The sequence below is a fragment of the Amblyomma americanum genome, chromosome 1 (genome assembly GCF_052857255.1).
Source record: "Amblyomma americanum isolate KBUSLIRL-KWMA chromosome 1, ASM5285725v1, whole genome shotgun sequence".
NCBI lineage: Eukaryota > Metazoa > Arthropoda > Arachnida > Ixodida > Ixodidae > Amblyomma > Amblyomma americanum.
In genome coordinates this window covers 368950813-368956812 of record NC_135497.1, presented here as the reverse complement: position 1 = coordinate 368956812, position 6000 = coordinate 368950813, and the positions used below count along the sequence as shown (strand labels likewise).

At 50.0% G+C, this 6000-nt stretch overlaps 1 protein-coding gene across 10 annotated transcripts in view; it reads left to right on the top strand.

Annotated features, from left to right (window-relative positions):
* The first annotated feature begins 4841 nt into the window (after positions 1–4841).
* LOC144115640 (uncharacterized) overlaps positions 4842–6000 on the top strand; it is a 73049-nt gene continuing 71890 nt past the window's right edge. For 6 of the 10 annotated variants that reach the window (XM_077650073.1, XM_077650079.1, XM_077650075.1 and 3 more), the window contains exons 1-2: positions 4842–5076; positions 5768–5906. The gene's annotated coding sequence lies outside the window, so the exon portion shown is untranslated. Of the gene's footprint in view, positions 5686–5767; positions 5907–6000 lie in introns of all 10 variants that reach the window. The other 4 variants (XM_077650070.1, XM_077650077.1, XM_077650072.1 and 1 more) reach the window with 3 other exon arrangements.

The following is a 6000-nucleotide window of genomic DNA, read 5'->3' as shown; positions in this document are numbered from 1 at the left end:
GCATGAGGCATTTTCCGAAGTGTTACCTTGAGTAGAGCTACGATCTAAAAAGAAAGGAAATGACTAAGTAACTGTCACTTCTCAGTGGTCACCTAATCGGCGTCACGTTAAAAGGTCCCCAGGTGGTCGAAACTATTCCTGCGCCCTCCACTACGACACACCTTTCTCTCTTAATCCCCACCTTCATCCCTTCGCGGCGGGCTCCTCCTATTAGTGCTTTTTGAGGAAAGGAAATAGCGCAAAAAATTCATTATTCAGTAAACATCTCAACCACGCTGCAATGTAAGACAGGAAGGTGAGAGAGAATAGAGAGAAAACGGGTGTCGTATTGGAGGACTCCGGAATGAAAATTGGTTTTTGGGGAAAGCAAATGGCGCAGTATCCTGTCTCACATATCGGCGGGCACCTGAACCGCGCCGTAAGGAAGGGTTAAGGAGGGAGTGAAAGGTTCCGTAGTGGAGGGCTCCGGAATAATTTCGACCACCTGGGAATCATTAACGTGCACTGACATCGCACAGCACACGGGTGCCTTAGCGTTTCGCCTCCATCCAAACGCGGCCGCCGCGGTCGGGTTCGACCCGCCGCGGTGGCTCAGTGGTTAGAGCGCTCGGCTACTGATCCGGATACTTACCTGATGCCGCGGCATCCTTGGTCCCATTATTGCTTACTTTTCTGTTTATAGTGTGGCCACTCACAGCTTGTCTCTTAATATGGCAGTGCAAAGCCAGCAAAAGAGCACTGAACACAAAATTTCAAAACTTCCTTGCACTCGCCAGCGTCTCCGTCGTCACAGCATCACAAAGTGTAAATAAATGGCTTATGTAGCAAAACTCATTGGAGCTGGCTTTTCCACCTCCGAAAGCGTCAGCAAAAAAAAATGAGATAGCTCTATCAAACTGCTGGTGCATTCGTCATATGATCGCTTCTGTAGCGCGTACTCCAGTTCTTAAAATGCCGCCAAAACGTCTTCTTTTCAGCATTAGTGAAATTGCAGTATTTCTCACAAGGTAAGCGCAAGCCGTAAACAGAATTCTCAGGGGCAGCTTACTCACATGCGTGGCACAGCTCGATGAAAGCAAGAACTTGGTCGAGACAGCCGCAACCCAGACACACATTAATATGTTACTAACCGCGGCGCTTGATCTTTCATAGTGACACTGCAGGCAAGCTGCGGTGAAAATGAATGCGCATGCAGGCTTGAGCCCTGTGCAAAAATCGCTGTTTTATAAAAAGCAACGACAGAAAGTAAGCGCGCTAACTGTTGGTCAGAAAACAACCGCCAACAAGGTTTACTAGCGGACGGCGTCGATCGCACAGAGTTTTTGCGCCTCGATGTTGCAGCCTAGCTTTCAGGTGATAACCAGTAAAGTAGCGTCCATGGTAAGCCCAAATACCGATCCCCAGAAAGAACAAATACCAAGCGAATGTGAGCCTGTTAGCCGGAAGACAGCAGCTGCGGACAGGGCTCGCGCAGCCATCCCTGCCCCTAGCTCACCGAGAGCTGCGTCCTTAGCGGCGTGCGCTGTCCCTATAGACGCTTTACAGCGCCGTATCATGGGAGCTGCCATCTTTGGTCACGTGAGCACGCCGCCATTGCACGCCTCCTGACTGCTCCGAGCGCGCCTCGTCGCGACGGCTGCCGCGTCTGATGGTTCGGTTCCAACAGGCTGTGTTTCGGCTGATACGGTTGTAAAATAGTGGGAAGGAGACAGTATGGTTTGGCCAAAGATTCGAAGGACACGTGAGAACTCTAATTTGATCTCTTGTGGCCTTGAGAACGGTGTCCGGTTTCATAGCCAGCCAATGGATGGATTTCCTGATACTTGTCTTTGCGTCCGCAGAAGGCTTTGCTGAATGTTTTTTTATTGTTATTATCTTAAACGGCAAGGTTTAATGCTTCTGCGGCAGCGCAGGTCGTTGTAGTATTCTGTACATGCACGCAGACAACGCTCTAAAACGCTCGCATGCACATCGTACGCATTTGTTTGCAACCTGTTAACGGTGCTTAGGAAACCGAAAATATTTTCTATTGGTTTGTTAAGCACACAAAGGTGACAAAAGTAAATAGACACACAAATGTAAACTACCATGTATAGCAGGACCATTCATCAAGCAGCCTTCACAATCTGGCGCGCAATTGTTTCGAAGGATTCCGCGATATAATTGTTATAACGCGCACAGCAACGCATTCACACTACACGAAGTTCATAATTATGTCAGTCTCACATATGAAATTGCGGTACGCTCCACTCTCGATATGCGGACATGAAAATGCTCGAGGTCTCGTTGGTGGTAAGTAATCAGCTTCTCTCTGAGCGCTGGCCTGTGGGGTAACTTTTAGTGGCTGTCTCGCATGGACCGCGAGGAAGTGGCAATCATCCAGCCCAGCAGCCGTAACGCAAATGCTGTATTCCGAATCTGGTCCACGAAAAGCGCTCTACTTGGAGCGAAGTTCAAGAGTAGCACCAAGACGGCATACAATACACGGACGGTAAGCGTTGTCCGTTCGTACGGCTGTGCAGCGCACGATCTACAGTAGCGGCATGTAGGAGCATAAGTCGTCCTTCTTTTCCGTACCTGATCTGGCCTCTGGCGCTGCTGTTACTACAATTGCCGAACACCTTAACTTACGAGCAATGGGGCCTCACTACACACGTAGGCGCAGCTGCACAGCAACTGAAAGCACGAAGTGACGGTTTCGGTGGCGGAACACTTTGATCATGAAGCAATGTTGCGCACTTACCCTCGCAGATTTTCCAAGATCGTAACCTTTCTTTCTATATTGGCCATCTAGCACTGGCGGACGTGTTTGTCGCGTTCGCCCGTTCGGAAATGATGCATGGCAAACGGGCGCGAACAGGGGCAGTACTTCCTTGTGCAGTTCGGTTCCGTGAGGCTCGCAAACGATCGCATCCTGCACCTTTAACTCTCTGTCGCAGTTCTTGCAATCCACAATAAAGCACGTATTTCCTCTGCCTTTCCCCATCTTCGCAGAAAGAACACTTCGGCAACCACCCGCGATATTTCCATTACTGCATCGAGGCGTACACTCCGGCGACTTACGAGGTCCGTAATGGCGCCGTGTTCCGAGCGCGTCTGTGGCGCCATCTGATCTCAAACGGAAGAACTGCGCGCTGTAAACGGTCTATACGAAATCTGGCCGGAGTTTCGTGACCAGGAAAAGCTTTGAACGAAAAATTTGGAGGACGCTTAAGCTTCGCCTTTAAGAGCACGACGCGACAGCGTTGCAGCATTGCCAAGGAATCCACGGAACGCCATCCTCCTTCGGTGCGACCTCTTGCCCGGACAATTTCAGGAAAGGAAACATATCTTGGTGGACAGTACCCGAACCGTGCCGTAAGGAAAGGGAAACGAAAATAATTTTTTTTAAGGAAAGGACGCCGGGCCTATCTCACATATCTCGGTGGACACCCGAACCGGGCCGCAAGGGAAGGAAATTGAAATGAAAATTGGTTTTAAGGAAAGGAAATGACGCCTGTCTCAAAATCCCTTAGGCGCGGTTGAGGTAACCACCGAGATGCGCTATTTTTCGCTCATGGCCAAAACGCCGACGACACCGGCTTTTCTGCGACACGAGCTCCTTAACGCTGCCGCGATAATATGATTCCACACAAACACACGCAAAAAAAAAGCCTTGGTGCAGGGCCCGGGCGCATTCCAACGAAGTGGTGCGAAGTTGGCGAACTCAGAAAGATGTGGGTGATGCCAGACGCCGAAGCCAATGAACTGAAGACGGACAGTCATACCGCGTGTTTTTCCCAGTTAATATTACGTCTTATACCTCATACCTGCTGGTCAGAATTAACGCGCCCTATAGTCAAAAAGAGGTTAATTTCTAATTTTTAGTCATGTACTGATTTGCTAAAGAATAAATTCATGTCTGTGTATACGCTTTAAGGCCTACCCCTCGGGTGCCAAGGCATGAACCGTACGTGTAACAACGTCACTGCCTCACATGTACATACATACATAGGAAAATGCATGCGAAGACGTGTACAGAAGTCGCAGTTGTACACAGGCAGGGCCATCAAAGCAGCATCGCCATTGGACATCAAACACAATAAAGCCCGTGTGATCCTAGACTGTTTCGAGAACGAACGCGACTGCATGGTCGCCCACAATAGGCCTACTATTGCAGCATGGCTACTCAATTGGTTAGCACTTACCGGCGTAGTCTTGAGGGCCGCCAGAAGCTCGCAGAACTCACTTTACCAGGCTCAACACCGTGTTCGTCAAAGTTCCCTATAACGAGGCCGAAATCAATGCGACAAAGCAAGCTGACTGCGTCAGTGAAAAATGACCATCGACGACTCGGTCAGGGTTAATAATGGCCACAGGCCCTGCAGTAAGTCCAGGCGACCCCGTTGATCCCGTGCTCGCGTCCGTGTCTTGAGCATGCGTGTCTCAGCATCCGATGACGACGTCCACTGAATTACTGATACTGCAGAATTGCGTTTAGCATCGGCAAACTAGAGAACGAAAAACTTGCCACGCTGTTGAAGGCGGGGATCGCGGGCAGACGAATTTTCTGCCTGGAATTGTTTGTTTACCTCGTCGGAAGAACAGCGTCTTAAGCAGACTTCGGCCTCAGCGGAAGCAGTTCCGTGGTGCTAAATCTATGATCGACACGCGATGTAGTTTGTTCAATAAGAAGAAAGTTTGATTCGAACAGCTTTAAATACACTACGATCAGGCTGAAAGACCACAAAAGCACGCGAACAGAAAGAGAAACTTAAAATGTCACCTGCAGCCCCGGGGCTTTGGATTGGATTGGATTGTGACGCCAGTAGAGCCATCTGGCCATCTGTCGCGCAGTGTTGCGCAATTTTGTACTGTGAGCGTTGGTATTAGTAGCTCTAAGCTGTGAGCAACCGATGCAATTTATGGACTTACGTCGTCAGTGGTGTGCATACGCCGCCGATGTGTCTCTGGTGACGTCTGGAACGCGTAAAACTGCGTGCGCGGGTTTCACCATCGTTTCACGCTCCGGCCGAAGCCCGCTGTGATGTGCAATTGGTGATCCGCCTCGAGGTGACGGTGAGCTGGCGGGCACTGGTACAGTAATGCTTGTTGTTGTTGCCTGAAAGATGATGGCACATACCCACGGTGGGGGATTGGCCAGGGTTTGGTGCAATGCTTGTTACGTTTCTAGCTTATGTGGTATTTGAACGAGAATCCGCTCGTCAGCACCTAGTTTATGTTGAAGCACAGTCGTTTTTTGGACCAACGAAGTGGACATCACGGTCATTTCAATTGCTAGTCATGGAGAACTTAGTCTTGAGAAATGTTTACTTTCTTTATTCTTTTCAATGCAACGTTACGATGGATCATCGTTGGTGGAGTGTACAGCCTAAAGCTTTTATAAGAGGGAGCACAAGAGCTCGCTGTTAATAGCCTGTAACCACACTTGTGGCGATATCCGATGACCGCTTTCAAGCCTGAGCGTTTGCACGAGAAGACGCTGCGCGTGTGAAGCGCACGCGGCCGTGGTTCCAAACTTGCTCCATCACGGGCGCAAGGAGCAGCCACGATACACACTCATGATTGTGCAAGTTCAGCTGTGCGTTTTCACGTGCAAAAAACGCTCCATGCCGGCCAGGCATCAGAAACGAAGTGGAAAGGATTCTGGCAGCTGGTGACACCCTCGCAGCTCCCGTGCATTTCGTCAGTATCGCAGTGGCCATCAATGCACTCTGTAGTGACTCAAGTGTATAAATAGTGCTGTCTTTTCTTCCCTTCATCGCAGCTTTAGTAGTGACACCGGGGAATGACTGGCAATGCTGTATAGGCAAGTGAACTGGCACTGGTGGGAATGCCGGCAGCGGACAGGATGGCAGAACCCCTTCCACCACGTTGCAAAAAGCGGCTGCCAAGTATCGCCACAGGTAGGGTCTCAGGCTGTTTACCTCTTGCGCTTCCATGCTTACTGGTACTTTTGGTGCGCTCATCATTGTTTGTGAACCTTGTGCTGGCTGCACT